The 16,051-nt window shown below is 46.2% G+C and overlaps 1 protein-coding gene across 2 annotated transcripts in view; it reads right to left on the bottom strand.

Moving 5' to 3' along the window:
• Nucleotides 1-7,914, bottom strand: part of EXOC3 (exocyst complex component 3) — a 35,908-nt gene extending 27,994 nt beyond the window's left edge. The window contains exon 1 of one of the 2 annotated variants that reach the window (XM_077810850.1): nt 7,813-7,914. The gene's annotated coding sequence lies outside the window, so the exon portion shown is untranslated. The remainder of the gene's footprint in view (nt 1-7,812) is intronic. The other variant, XM_077810851.1, reaches the window with a different exon arrangement.
• Between the last annotated feature and the right edge of the window lie 8,137 nt (nt 7,915-16,051).

The raw sequence follows: 16,051 nt of genomic DNA, 5'->3' as shown, positions 1-16,051 counted from the left end.
ATTTTACTAGCAGCAAACAAAGAAGGCCAATGCCACCATTCACCAGCACCTCACCATGTTGCTCTCTACCTCTTAACAGTATTGGGAGCTACCATCTTCCTTGAAAGTAGGCTGGCTTCACCTCTATTGAGAAAAATGGGAGGAAGGAGCTAATTTGAAAGAGGGCATCTCAACTGAGGGTAACCTGTGGCTTCTGTCCCACTGGAAATAATAGAAGCCACTTTGATATAGAGCAATTTTTGTAGGATTTCTCATAGGGAGGGGGGAGAGAAAAAATTCAACGTGTCTTTTAAAAATAAGTTTAATCAACACCACAAATACTTTAAGCATAATTATACGATTATTCTATTGCGATGGGGAAAAGCTAAGCTTGTTTGGGAACCCAAATTGCATTTTCACACTTTAACATCTTTGGACTTCTTTTAAGTTTAACCTTAATTCTGAATTCCCTGGAATTCTAAGTTTGGTTTTTTTTTTTTTTTTTATAATTACAATATTCCTGTAATGTATTTTATCCTAAATTACTGATATGTACCCTCAGTCTTAACTTCATCCTACAAGTTTTCATCTGGGTATTAATATCCTCCCACTTCTTATCCACTTCCCCTTCCCATATTCAAACACACAATCTATTCAAGGAAAAAACACAGTATATCCTTCTGTTAAAGGGAAAAGTATCACAAACACTCAATACACTCCTTTGACACTTCAAGTATTTTGTTATTTCAGAACATTTTTTTCCAGACAAAGCATAAGCACATATGTAGTACTGATTTGAAGAATATACGTCAAGTCTGACATTTTTGAAGGCTTTCATCTAAACACAAAAATGCACTGAAAAACAAAACCTGAAAACCGTATGTTCTCACACTTTGTCACTAAGAATGTCTACATTGCATCTGGGAGTAAGCCTCCCAGCCCAGTTCCAGCATGAGCTACAACATCAAAGCAATGTCTACACAGCTATTTTTAGTATTCTAGCACAAGCCCTACTAACATGAGTCTGTGGACCTGGGCTGGGAAATTCACTCCCATATGCAGTTTAGAGACATCCTAAGTATCTCGTAAATTCCCAAATCCGCCAAAGACCAACACCTAATTTATAAATTGCATTACAATATACGTAACCTAATTTGTTTTTTTGTTAAAAAAACCAACTTATTTCAGTGACAAGTTCATAAAATGTAAATAAATACAGTGCTGATCTATAAAAAGGGAAATAAGGATAACCCAGGAAATTACAAACCAGTCAGCTTTCTTTCTGTACCCGGAAAGATAATGGAGCAAATAATTAAGCTATCAATTTGCAAACATCTAGATGATAATAAGGTGATAAGTAACAGTCAGCATGGATTTGTCAAAAACAAATTCTGTCAAACCAACCTGATAGCTTGACAGGGTAACAAGCCTTGTGGATGGGGGGGAACCAGTAGACGTGGTATATCTTGATGTTAGTAAAGCTTTTGCAAAAAGAAAAGGAGTACTTGTGGCACCTTAGAGACTAACAAATTTATTTGAGCATAAGCTTTTGTGAGCTACAGCTCACTTCATCGGATGCATACAGTGGAAAATACAGTGGGGAGATTTATATACACAGAGAACATGAAACAATGGGTGTTACCATACACACTAACAAGAGTGATCAGGAAAGGTGAGCTATTATCAGCAGGAAAGCGCGGGGGGGAGGGGAGGCGACGACGGGGGGCGGGAACGGGAACGGGACCTTTTGTAGTGATAATCAAGGTGGGCCATTTCCAGCAGTTGACAAGAACGGGGCGGGGCGGGAGAATAAACAAGGGGAAATAGTTTTACTTTGTGTAATGACACATCCACTCCCAGTCTTTATTCAAGCCTAAGTTAATTGTATCCAGTTTGTAAATTAATTCCAATTCAACAGTCTCTCATTGGAGTCTGTTTTTGAAGTTTTTTTGTTCAAGAATTGCCACTTTTAGGTCTGTAATCGGGTGACCAAAGAGACTGAAGTGTTCTCCGACTGGTTTTTGAATGTTATAATTCTTGATGTCTGATTTGTTCCATTTATTCTTTTACATAGAGACTGTCCAGTTTGGCCAATGTATATGGCAGAGGGGCATTGCTGGCACTTGATGGCACATATCACATTGGTAGATGTGCAGGTGAACAAGCCTCTGATAGTGTGGCTGATGTGATTAGGCCCTATGATGGTGTCCCCTGAATAGATATGTGGACACAGTTGGCAACAGGCTTTGTTGCAAGGGTAGGTTCCTGGGTTAGTGTTTTTGTTGTGTGGTGTGTAGTTGCTGGTGAGTATTTGCCTGAGGTTGGGGGGCTGTCTGTAAGCAAGGACTGGCCTGTCTCCCAAGATCTGTGAGAGTGATGGGTCGTCCTTCAGGATAGGTTGTAGATCCTTGATGATGCGTTGGAGAGGTTTTAGTTGGGGGCTGAAGGTGATGGCTAGCGGAGTTCTGTTATTTTCTTCGTTGGGCCTGTCCTGTAGTAGGTAACTTCTGGGTACTCTTCTGGCTCTGTCAATCTGTTTCTTCACTTCAGCAGATGGGTATTGTAGTTGTATTAACGTAAAGAAAGTAAAGTAAAGCTTTTGATACTGTCTCACATGACCTTCTCATAAACAAACTAGGGAAATGTAACCTAGATGGAGCTATTATAAGGTGGATGCAACACTGGTTGGAAAACCGTTCCCAGAGAGTAGTTATCAGTGGTTCACAGTCATGGTGGAAGGACATAACGAGTGGGGTCCCACAGGGATCAGTTCTGGGTCCGTTTCTATGCCATTATCTAAATCATTGATGAAGATATTGAACAGAGAGTATACTTATAAAATCTGCGGACGATACCAAGCTGGGAGGGGTTGCAAGTGCTTTGGAGGATAGGATTAAAATTCAAAATCATCTGGAAAAACTGGAGAAATGGTCTGAAGTAAATGGGATGAAATTCAATAAGGACAAATGCAAAGTACTCCATTTAGGAAGGAACAATCAGTTGCACACATACAAAATGGAAAATGACGGCATAGGAAGGAGTACTGCGGAAAGGGATCCGGGGATCATAGTGGATCACAAGCTAAATATGAGTCAACAATTTAACACTGTTGCAAAAAAAGCAAACATCATTTTGGGATGTATTAGCAGGAGTGTTGTAAGCAAGGCACGAGAATTCTTCTGCTCTACTCCACGCAGATTAGGCCTCATTTGAAGTACTGTGTCCAGTTCTTGGCACATTTCAGGAAAAATGTGGAAAAACTCGAGAGAGCCCAGAGAAGAGTAACAAAAATAATTAAAGGTCTAGAAAACATGGCCTATGAGGGAAGACTGAAAAAACTGGGTTTGTTTAGTCTGGAAAAGAGAGGACTGAGAAGGAACATGATAACAGTTTTCAAGTATGTGAAAGGTTGTTACAAGGAGGAGGAAGACAAATTGTTTTTCTTAATCTCTGAGGATAGGCCAAGAAGCAATGAGCTTAAATTGCATAAAGGGAGGTTTAGGCTGGACATTAGCTTGCCCACCCTGATCTATGAGGATCATTGACACTTTCCTTTGTGAAGGGAGGGTGTCAACCATTTTTGAAAAGGTACTGGTGAGGCCCCACTTCAAGGAACCATTTCTTGACTTTAACAATCTTAGTCCCAGTACCACCTGTCTCTAAACCGCTGTGTTTAACAAACTGTATTAATAAGGGGCCTTTGTGGACTTTCCAGACTCATCTCAATCTGATCTTCGGTCTCTACTAACTTAATTTCAGATGTGGATTTAGTATAGAGATGGTATTTTCATTGATGGTTGACAATCTCCTCCTGGACAGACACAAATAAAGTGTATATGCTGGATTTGTTGGCTTTATTAGTAAATTATTATATCATTTAATTGAATTTGAAAAATTCACTTATTAGTAGCACATAAGAGGTATTATTCTGGTAAGTAAGAAGGTCTAAGCTTTTAAAGTTTAAGTTCTTTATAAAATTAAGTTAAAAATAAGGTTTTCAGATTTAGAGTTGTCAAGGTAATCTTCTAAATGTGAACTTATTAACCAGTGACGTATTGACTCTCTCAGAGTGTAGACAGACAACTTCAGTGCCTTTGCTGCTGTTCATGGCTTTCCTAAGCAGCTTCAGAGTGCAATTAACAAGACTATTTAGTTCACTGCTACTACTCAACACTGAAGATAGCAGCAAGCTAACAAAAATCACGTCAGTTTCACTCAGCTGCTGTTTGGGAAAACCATGAGAAACCTCAGCAGCAGACACTGGAACGACTACCCTGTCTTCCTCTGCACCCCAATGAGGCCAGAGGTTGGACTATGAAAATTAACACAGAGACTCTACTTTCTGATTGGACTCTGACAACAGTAGGGAACTTCCACCCAGTCATCTCTCCCCCCCCCGCAATAACACATCCTGTGATGCCCCCTGTGATATTAGCTAATTAAAATATGATCATGCAAATCACTGCTGTTATATAATTGCAATGAACCTTATACAAAGTGTGAGGCATGGCCAGAAAGGGTTAAGCAGCTTGCAGGATAAATGAACCAGAGCCAACCTGTAGAGACATGTTAGAAAGTATAAAATTGTAATTAGGGCCATTCCATTGTAGAAAGGCTAGAACTTTGAAATGTAAACCTACACTGTATTGTTAGAAATTAGAGGTGACACTAACTGTATGTGTGTACTACGGCTGTCGATTAATTGCAGTTAACTCACATGATTAATTTTTTTGAGTTAATCGCAATAAAAAAATTAATTGTGATTAATGGCACTCTGAAGCAATAGAATACCAATTTAAATTTATTAAACATTCTTGGATATTTTTCTACATTTTCAAACATATTGATTTCTATTACAACACAGAATACAAAGTGTACAGTGCTCACTTTATATTATTATTTTATTACTAATATTTGCACTGTAAAAATGATAAAAGAAATAGTATTTTTCAATTCACCTCATACAAGTACTGTAGTGAAATCTCTTTATCGTGAAAGTGTAACTTACAAATGTAGATTTTGTTGTTGTTGCATAACTGCATTCAAAAACAAAACAATGTATAACTTCAGAGCCTACAAGTCCACTCAGTCCTACTTCTTGTTCAGCCAATTGCTAAGATAAACAACATGTATGGGAGATACTGCTGACTGCTTCTTATTTACAATATCAACTTCAAGTGAGAACAGACATTTGCATGGCATGTTTGTAGCCGGCATTGCAAGGTATTTACGTGCCAGATATGCTGAACATTCACCCCTTTACGCTTCGGCCACCGTTCCAAAGAACATGCTTCCATACTGATGATGCTTGTTAAAAAAAAATGCGTTAATTAAATTTGTGACTGAAGTTCTTTGGGGAGAATTGTATATCTCCTGTTCTGTTTTACCTGCATTCTGCCACATATTTTATGTTATAGCAGGCTTGGATGATGACCCAGCACATGTTCGTTTTAAGAACACTTGCACAGAAGATTTGACAAAACGCGATGTGAAATTTCTAAGTATAGACACAGCACTCAACCCAAGGTTTAAGAATTTGAAGTGCCTTCCAAAATCTGAGAAGGACGAGGTGTGGAGAATGCTTTCAGATGTCTTAAGAGCAACATTCTGATGCAGAAACTACAGAACTCGAATCACCAAAAAAGAAAATCAACCTTCTGCTGGTGGCATCTGACTCAGATGATGAAAATGAACATGCATCAGTCTGCTCTGCTTTGGATCGTTATCAAGCAGAACCCGTCATCAGCATAGATGCATGTCCCCTGGAATGGTGGTTGAAGCATGAACGGACATGAATCTTTAGCACATGTGGCACGTAAATATCTTGTGACACCGGCTACAACAGTGCCATGCGAACACCTGTTCTCACTTTCAGGTGACATTGTAAACATAATGTGGACAGCATGATCTCCTAGAAATTGTAACCAAACTTGTTTGTCTGAGCAACTGGCTGAAGTAAGACTGAATGGACTTCTGGTTCTAAAGTTTCACATAGTTTTATTTTTGAATGCAATTACTTTTTGTACATAATTCTACATTTGTAAGTTCAACTCATGATAAAGAGACTGCGCTACAGTACTTGTATTAGGTGAATTGAAATATTATTTCGTTTGTTTTTACAGTGCAAATATTTGTAATCAAAAATAAAGTGAGCACTGTACATTTTGTACTCTGTGTCGTATTTGAAATCAATATGTTTGAAAATGTAGAAAACATCAAAAATATTTAAATAAATGGTATTCTATTATTGTTTAATTGTGCAATTAATTTTTTTAATTGTGCGAGTAATTTTTTAATTGCTGGACAGCCCGAGTGTGTACTCATATCTTGTTAAATGTTAGCCATCTAAACAGGCAGTTCCCGTCTGTCACTATACCTGTTGATTCAAATATCAAAAGGAAATATTAACATTTAGATTAAACTTGGGTGAAATAATGTCTTTGTCTATATGCCTCTTTAAAGTTTGTGATAGACAGCCTAATGGATAAATTGCCTTATGTTAATTTGTATAGCTAATTACTGGTAATGCTTAGGAAATAGACCTCCTTCAAAGTTCCCATGATTGCCTGTTGTTCACCAAAGAACTCTTATCTGTCAAGAGAAGGCCTGGATCTGTATAAAAGACCCTTGGGTCCTGATCCTTTTTATCTCAGATCTACTTGATGCGTCATTCAGGGGAAGCTTAAGCCCCAAGGCTGAAATCTCCAGTCCTAACCTGGAATCATGCTGAATATAAACATTGGACTATAACTTAAGAACTAATTCTGAAAGAACTTTTTGCAACTACAAAGTTCTGGGCAATGAAAGAATGACAGGTTTCTGATATTCTGTTTAAAATTTTTACTGATGTAAAGTGCCCAAGGCGCTTTCACAAAGGGAGCTAATATAGATATCTAAATTAATGTTACAATACTTGTTTTAAAACAAATTTGTACAACTGAATTATGAGACTGACATGTTTCAAGGGACAGAGAAAAGAAGAGTTGGGGAGCAGAGTGCTGCAAGATATAAGGGAGAATTGGGATTTTGTCATGAGTGGTAAGCAACTAAGAGGAGAATAAAGAGTAAAGACTAATTTGGGCCACCCTGCCCCCTCTTTCTTCTGTGCGTCAGGAGAGGCTCCTAACGCACAACTTCTTCAGGACAGCAACTACATCAGGGAAGTAACAGGGCAACATTTAAAACTGCTTCCCACATTGAACACATGTGATATTTGGACTCCATGAGCAATGAAGAGGGCTGCTTAAAGAGACCTTGGCTACTTTTCTGCACTGGCCTCTGCAAATAAAAGATAACAAATCCTAAAATTCAGACCAGAGCCCTCCAAGGTCAGAAATAATACAAGGACACCTGAACTCTATTTGAAAGCATACCACATGGACAGGGCCTATCTGATCTATCCCACTGCACCTGCATCCCAACAGTACAAAGGAAAAGGACCTGATGGTGGTTAGGACCTGCACAGGGCCCCAGGTTGTCCTGAGTTAGGGTCACACCGCCACACACAAGGAAAAGGAGAACTGTTGCTCCCCACAATATCTGCACAGCTCATCAAACCAAACCCACCACAGGACCATCCTGATCTTCCCCCACCAGCGCCAAACCCACCTGCGCCAGCCTCACCCGCCCCCACTCCCATCCCCCAACCCGCCCCGCACCCGGGCCGGCTGCGGTCTGTGGCGGGGTCGGCTTCCCGCCGCGCCCGGCCCCGCGTGGGAGACTCCCCGGTCCCAGAGCCCGGCCCTGCCCACAGGCCACCGGGCCCACCCGCAGCCGACTCCCGGCGGGGGCCAGGCGGAGCAACACTGGCCTCGAAAACTGACACTTCGTTACCTGCACTGCGAGCTCCCAGGAAGCCACTGACAGGCGCGCAGTGCGCAGGCGCCGCCCTCGACGCCAGACTCGTAGAGGGACAGTCCGGCACCTCAGGCTCACTGCGCAAGCGCGGAACCAATTCTCTCCTCCCCCTCCCCCCCAGCTTCTCCTATTGCACTTGCGCCGAACCCTTTCCCATTCCCCTCCCTCCCAATTCTCCATTGCGCCTGCGCTGAAAGCCCTTCACTGCTACCTGTGCAGGGGGCTCGCGCTGTCCTAGAGAGGGGCTTCGCGCCCTTCCCGCGTTGCGCTCATGGGGCGGGATTTGAAAGCGTCCCCCTGGAGAGCAGCGTGGAAGCTATTCCTCAGCCTGGCTCCACTGCCCGCGCCAGGGGCGTGAGTGCAGCAGCAGTAGGCTGTCATCCTCTGTGCGGACAGCCCGAGGGAGTGAGACACACATTTGCCGGTGGGTTTCACTGGCCTTTGGACAGCAGAGGCGGGATGAAACACAGGGATCTTGGGCTCCATGCCAGGCTGTGCAGGGGACAGGGGAGTGTGCTGTAGTGGGCACAGGCCTTCTGCCTGTTCCCACCAAGCTTGACCACCCCCCACATCCAGCTTGTCCCTGTCACTGCCTGTCTCTTCCCCACCCCTGGCTCTTTGCGCCAGTCCAGTTTCACATGCACACCTGTCTCCTTCACTGGAAGAGCTGTTGGATGCAGGACGGTTGGGCTGCAGTGGCAGAGATGGAGGGCACGAAGGGATTGGAGTGCACTGGCAGAGCTGGGGGTGCAGCATGGGTGGTGGGTATTGTAGGCCGGGGAGGCTAATCCTCCCCTAACAGCCAGGCCCTGCCCACACTTCACCCCAAGATCCCCTCATGCATCCTGCTCTTCTCCCTTGGCCCCAGCGCAGGCTACTCTTTCTGCCCTTGCTCAGTCACTCCCCTGAAGCATGTGGTGCTGGGGCTGCCAGGACTACCCAGCACTCGGTGGCTGAGGCTTCCCAGGGGGGTTGCCAGGTGTCTGGTCTTTGACCGGAACATCTGGCAGAAAATGGATGCTGGCGGCTCCGGGCTGCTAAAAGTTCAGTCAGTGTTGCAGTGGGGCTAAGGCAGGCTCCCTGCCTGCCCTGGCTCCGCATGGCTCCTGGAAGCAGCCGGCATTTCAGGGTCCTAGACACAGGGGTGGCCGCGGGGGCTCTGCACACTGCCCCCACCCTGAGCGACAACTTCGCAGCCTCCATGGGCTGAGAACTGCGGCCAATGGGAGCTGCGGTGGCGGTGCCTGTGGCCACACATAAAGCCCCCAGGCCCTGTGCCTGGGAGCCAGACATGCTGGCTGTTTCTGGGAGCCGCCTGACGTAAGTACTGCCTGGCTGGAGCCTGCATCCCATACTCCAACCCCCTGCCCCAGCTCAGAGCTCCCTCTCTCACCCTAACTCCTTGCCAGAGCCTACACTCCCTCCTGCACTCTGAACCCCTTGGCCCCAGCCTGGAGCCCCCTCCTGCATCCCAAACCCCTCATTTCTGGTCCCACCCCAGAGCCCACACCCCCAGCTGTAGCCCTCACCCCCCCTGTACCCCAATCCCCAGCCCGGAGCCCCCTCCTGCACCCTGAACCCCTCATTTCTGGCCCCGCCCCAGAGCCACTACCCCCAGCTGGAGCCCTCACTCCCTTCCATACCCCAACCCCCTGACCCAGCCTGGTGAAAGTGAGTGAGGGTGGGGGAGAGTGAGCGACTGAGGGAGGGGGGTTGGAGTGAGCGGGTGTGGGGCCTTGGAGAAGGGGCGGAGCAAGGGTGTTTCATTTTGTGTGTAACCCTTCTGCCCATCAGAGTTGGCAGCAACAAGGGCCGGGTTCAATATCTAGGGGATCCATTCCAATAACACAATGCAAACCGGCTCGAACCCCCACCCAGTGACCTGGGACAAATATATACCACCCCCACTGGGCGCCTCCAAGAGGCAATACTTCTCCTCTCGCAAGCACATAGTCTGAGTGTAGCAAAAAGCCTTTTAATAACAGAGAGAAACAATGTGGCATTATGTTGGGGAAACACCACCAACAGGATTCATAACACAACCCATGAGCAAAAAAAAAAACCCACCCCAAGCAAATTGGGGCATGCCCCTTTCCCTTTGGTTCTTGAGTCCAGCAACCCCAAATCACCCAAAGTCCCAAAAGTCCAATGACCCAAAAGTCTCTGTCCCTGGTCAGGGCAGCCCCAGAGTTCGAAAGTTTATCTGCGGAGCTTTACCTCCCAACCGGGGTGGAGATGGGTGGAGACGGGACAGGGGTAAGAGGCACCTTCCATGATCTGAAGCTGACCGCCCCACAGCTCCATAGGCCTTTGCTCCGCTCCACTCCGCCAGCTGCCCCACAAACTCCTTCACTCAGCTCTGCACCACTCCGTGGCCCACAAACTGCTCCACGTCCCACCAGCAGCTCCCGCCATCCTACGAACTGCTCCACCAGCCTGTCCACAAGGCACTCCAGCCGTCCCGCAAACTGCTCCACACTATATCTTCAGGCTCCCCCACTACTTAACACAACATTCAGTGATTTCAGCTCTTAGTCAGTTCAGCTCTTTGGTGAATTCAGCTTGTAGCAGGGGAGCCTCAGTGCTGGTGCACTGTTAGCCCAAAGTGAGCTCAACAGCCTGTAACTAGACTTCTAATGAAATCAAAATTAGCTCTGATATTCCACAGTGGAGAGAGGAGGAAGTGCAATTAGCATGTAAGGCCCTCACCAAGGAGCCCATGCCAAGTATTAATACTTGTCCCCAGCCTCTCTCAATTCACAGAGTTTTGGAACCCATGACCCTTGCCTAGCGAGTGCCACTTAGTTGATGGTGAGTCCCTCCATTATAACAAAAGGCCAAGTACAGTTCCAAGCACAGTTCCCATAATCAGGGTAATAACAATTTATTCTTCCTGCCCCAATAACAGAGACACTGGGGATCCCACAGCAGCCGAAGTGACCATTTGGGCAGCTATGGCCTCATTCTAGGCGGGGTGGGTGTGCCTATGCAAATGAGATCGGCCCCTGAAGTTCTTTTCCACAACTTGCCACACCTCACCACCAGATGTCAGGGTGGAGCTCATCCTGACTCTGCTTACATGTGCAACTAGAAAGTTGGCAACCCTACCACCTGGCGCTTGGGCTGCCCATGGCTCCGGAGCTGGGGCCACTCAAGCCGGGACTGGGGTGGGGCAGCCAGCAGTCTGGGACTTGGGGAGTACCCGTGGGTCAGGACTTGGGGTGACTGGGGTGGGTCTCCTCCATGCATGGTGGGGGCCTTGGGGCTTTGGTGAGGAAGGGGCCTTGGGCAGAAGTGGTAGGGCCGGGGGCCAGCCTCCCCGAACTGGGGGTGGTTCATGTGCCGCCCATGAGATGCAGGATTGGGTGGGATGTGCTGGCAGAGTGTGGGGTGCAGGATTGGATGTGTTCTGGCAGAGCTGGTGGTGCAGGGACATTGGGGTGCACTGGTAGAGCTGGGAGGTACAGGAAGGTTGGGATCAGGGGCATTGAGTGTACTTGTAATGCTGGGGTGCAGGGTGGTTGGGGTGCAGGAAAGATGGGGTCCAATGGTAGAAATGGGAGGGCCAGGGAGTTGGAATGCACTGGCAGAGCTTGGGGATCCCATGTCTCCTTCACCTGAGCCCCCAATCTCTCTCACTTGCCTACCATCCATCCCCAAAACCGTAATGCAGCCCCAAACCCTTCTCTCCCTTTCCCGCACTTCTCCATCCCCAAAACTTCTCCCATGGGAAGCATTCACATCTTATATTTTCCCAGAAAATACTTTTGATTATATTCCCCCCAAAATGAAATTGCCCCCCATAACTCACAAATTTGCAGCAACCACCAGTCACTGAGTTCAATACTCCTTATGTCTTAGGTGGGGGTTTTGATGAACTTATCCTTAGTTGTGTTAATTGAAGGGTGAATTCACAGTCATCACGAGGTCTGTGATTCATCCAGTCATTAATCTCAGTTTAACAGAACAAGGCAGCAGAAGAGAACAATTTTGGGGGGATGGCCTGAAACCCCTTGGTCTCACCTTTGGACTGCCTCATGTTTCCATGAGGGATACCAAATTTAAAGCAATCTAAGTAACTGTTTGGATTTTAGAGCACTTACAAGAGTTGAGTTTAAAGTGCATAAAATGGCCAGGTTGGAAACATTCTAGCCATTTTTCTGTACTCATGCATGGGCAGTGTAAAAATGTACATTTTCTTAAATACTGTTCTCAATTTGGGTCCCCCAAAAATTTAGTGTGTGCCATGCACTATCTTGGGGAAAACTCAACAGACGTAGACCTTGCACCACATCAATAATATGATTTGTAATATGAGTGCAGGGGTCTGGACTAGATGACCTCTCGAGGTCCCTTCCAGTTCTATGACTTTATGATTCTAGCCCTGGGCAAAAAAAAAAAAAAAAAAGCACCTAGAAACTTTTTAAAAAATGGCTATTTTCAGGGTTTATGCTTCTAGAACCCCGGCTCAAATTATACAGGCAGCGTTGCAGTGAGAGACTATGCAGAGGCTGAAGTAGCAGTGAAGTTCCCCATTACCCAGTAAAATCGAGCTGAAATCACTAAGAACTGGGCTAAGTGGCAGAAGCTCAGAACTCGGCATTGCAGAGGGGCAGTAAGCAGTGGCAGAGATAACAGTGGCAAGTGGTGGCAGAGATAGCGGCAAACAGCATCGGAGAGAGCAGCAGCGCTGAGCAGCGGCAGAGGCGGCTGCCAGTGGCCAACTGTGGCAGTGGTTGCTGGCAGCGGCAGCAGTAGAGGCATTGCTCAGATTTCAGGGGTGAGAAGGGAACCCATGTAAACGCATCACTGAATTCTGGGACTTCTGTGACCTCAGACTGTGATGCTGACAAACCAAGTGCTAGCTCTTGCCCAGGCTGCAGGAATTAGCTAAGAACTAAAAAACTCATAGCTGGAGACCAGACCAGGTCACCTATATGTTAGTTTTGCTCAAAATAGGTTAATATATTATTAGACTGTATGAAGTGTTTAAATGCCATGAAATGCTTGTACATTGCTTCATGCATTAATCTCACTTGTAATGTCGGTATTCCATGCTATAAGAAAATACGTAAATTTTGCTTTATAAACTTTGAAAATGTTTGCTCTGAACTTGCGAACTCAGGCATGGGAATTGTCTCTTCTGCCCATTCAGATGGACTATCAAAATTGGATTGACCGTCAAGGAACATCACAATACAAAGGACTGGTTAATGGCCATATCATACCCTGGAAATGCTACGTGCAAGGAAGCATGTCCTGTGGATTTGAAGCTGAATGAAGGAAATAAAACAAAGTGACAGGAAAGTTTTCCATCTCTCTTTGTTGTTTAAATTCTGACAGGGCCAGAGACTCTAAACTGAGCAGAGATCCCCAGGGGTTACCCCTGGGTCCACTTTGAATTGACAGATCATGACAACTCTGTCACTCTTATGTTTTAGATATCTCAGTTGTGCGGATATGTCTGCTTGCTTTAACCTGTAAATAACTCTAATTTCTTTTCTCTAGTTAATAAACCTTTATGTAGTTTATTACAGGATTGGCTATGGTCATTGTCTTCGGTGTAAGATCTAGGGTACCAATTGATCTTTGGGTAAGTGACTGGTCTCTTGGGACAGGAAGCAACCTGAATATTGTAAGATTTTTGGTGTGAGTGACCATTTATCACTAAGTCCAATTTCTCTGGGTGGCAAGATAGACTGGAGAGTCTAAGGCGCGTTTTTCAAACTTCGGGTTACGACCCAGTACTGGGTTGCGGCGTGTCAGGCACTGGGTCACTCTGGTCAGCACTGCCAACCAGGACGTTAAAAGTCCCGTCGGTGGTGCTGCCCAGCTAAGGCAGGCTGGTGCCTACCTGTTTTGATACTGTACTGTGCATTGGAAGTGGCCAGCAGGGGGTCCGGCTTCTAGGCAAGGGGGCCATGGGGCTCTGTGTGCTGTGCCCACCCCGAGCATCGGCCAGGGACTGACTGGGAACTGGCCAATGGGAACAGGGGAGAGGGGAGAAGGGGGAAGGGTCCTGTGGGTGAGAGTCACGCAAAGCTGCTTGTGCGCCTCCACTTAGGAGCCGGACCTGCTGCTGGTTGTTTCCGGGGTGCAGCATGGTCTGCAGTGCCAGGACAGGTGGGAAGCTTGCCTCTGCACCCCAGCTGCGCCGGTGACTGGGAGCCGCCAGAGGTAAGTCCGCATCCCAACCCCGTGTCCCAATCCCCTGCCCTAGTCCTGAGCTCCCCCAAACCTGGAACCCCTTCCTGCACCCAAACCCCTCATCGCCGGCCCTACTCCAGAGCCTGCACCCCCAGCCCAGAGCCCAGAGCCCTGACCCCTTCCTGGCCGCAACCCCCTTCCCCAGCCCAGAGCCCCCTCTCACACCCTGAACCCCTCATTCCCGGCCTCGCCCTGCATCCCTCACCCCTGCACACCAACTTTCTGCCCCAGCCCTGAGCCCCTCCCACACCCCAAATCCCTCATCCCCAGTTCCATTGGGTCACGGTCATCAACAATTTTCTTCAACCTGGTTCCCAGAAACAAAGTTTGAAAACCACTGGTCTAAGGGGGCTGTCTGTGACTCCATGGTAAGCCTGTTATTGTGATCCAGGAGTTCACGTTTGTTACTGCCTTGGTGAATCTAATTTTAGAATACACCACCAGTTTGGGGTGTCTACCCTGCTTCTTAACAGTCTGCCCTGAGTTTGATATTCTTGCTTGTGAGCCACTGCAGACAGCATGACACAGACAACCAACCATGAGAGGAGTGCAGCGGAGGGAAAGGGGAGTGGCATGTTAAAGGAACATTTGTCCATTGGACGTTCACACCAGAGGTGGGTAACTGAGGAAAGGGACACTACCCAATGTGCTGTGGGGTGGGTGTTTACTTATAGTTTGAATTGTTGTTGTGGTGTCTTCCCAAATTAATGCTGGGTTCCCTTTCAATAAAAGTTTTCTTTTGTGATATACAGACTCTGTGCTTGCAAGTGGGGAAGTGTTGCCTCTTAGAGGTACTTAGGGGTGGTATTTAGTTTTCCCACGTTGCTGGGTGAAGGCTTGAGCCATTTCTGTTTTGTTATGTTAAGAGAGCCCCGAAAAGATATTGAACCCAGCCCTTGTCCTGCAGACACCACCTCGCAGAGGGGTTACAGGTAATACATTTAAAACAAATTACAAATGTTAGATATTGTCAGTTACAGCAGCAACACAAATAGCAAAGCAATAGAATGTATTTCATATTCATTTCTAAATAGCCTTGCCCAGGCAGAGAGAGATGGAGAAATGCCAAGTGAAAGTAATTGCTAAATGACAGGTTTCAGAGTAGCAGCTGTGTTAGTCTGTATTCGCAAAAAGAAAAGGAGGACTTGTGGAGCCTTAGAGACTAACAAATTTATTTGAGCATAAGCTTTCATGAGCTACAGCTCACTTCATCAGATGCATTCAGTGGAAAATACAGTGGGGAGATTTATATACATAGAGAATATGAAACAATGGGTGTTACCATACACACTGTAACAAGAGAGTGATCACTTAAGGTGAGCTATTACCAGCAGGAGAGCGGGGGTGGGGGGGAACCTTTTGTAGTGATAATCAAGGTGGGCCATTTCCAGCAGTTGACAAGAATGTCTGAGGAACAGTGGGGGGTGTAGGGAGGGAATAAACATGGGGAAATAGTTTTACTTTGTGTACAGAGCACAGGCAATTGCATAATATAACCTGAAGAGAATACAAAGAATTTCCATCTCTCTGGGAGGTTGTTTTTAAGAAGAAACACTTCATTGCTGGGATACAGCTAACTATGCCCTCCCATGAGTCAGTGTACAATTCCACTGTGTGTACATATGCTCCATAGCAACAGCACATTAGCAAGTGGGGAGGCTCAAGGGAGCTGTTTGTCTGGAGGTTTCCCTTCTCTTACAGAGAAAATTAAATTACATGAAAAAGACTGATGGGCAATAATGAAATGAAAACCTCAGCAGGCACAGTGGGGAATAGGGAGGGATGAGGTGTCTCCAGGGCTCTGGAGTTCTAGCTGGGTTTGCAAGAATTGCTGTAGCAGCTGAGGAATTCAGAGCGCCCAGGAAGACAGCAAACTCAAAAACCTGCTGAGAGAGTAAGCAAGTCTCCCAATTCCCTGTGCCCCAGGCTTCTCTGCAGGACCTGCAACAGAGCTTACAGTAGGAGCTTACGCTCTCCCCGAAAGGGTGAGTTTCTAACTCCAATAATT

This window comes from Eretmochelys imbricata, chromosome 2 (assembly GCF_965152235.1).
Source record: "Eretmochelys imbricata isolate rEreImb1 chromosome 2, rEreImb1.hap1, whole genome shotgun sequence".
Taxonomy (NCBI): domain Eukaryota; kingdom Metazoa; phylum Chordata; order Testudines; family Cheloniidae; genus Eretmochelys; species Eretmochelys imbricata.
This window is presented reverse-complemented; position numbering and strand designations above follow the sequence as displayed.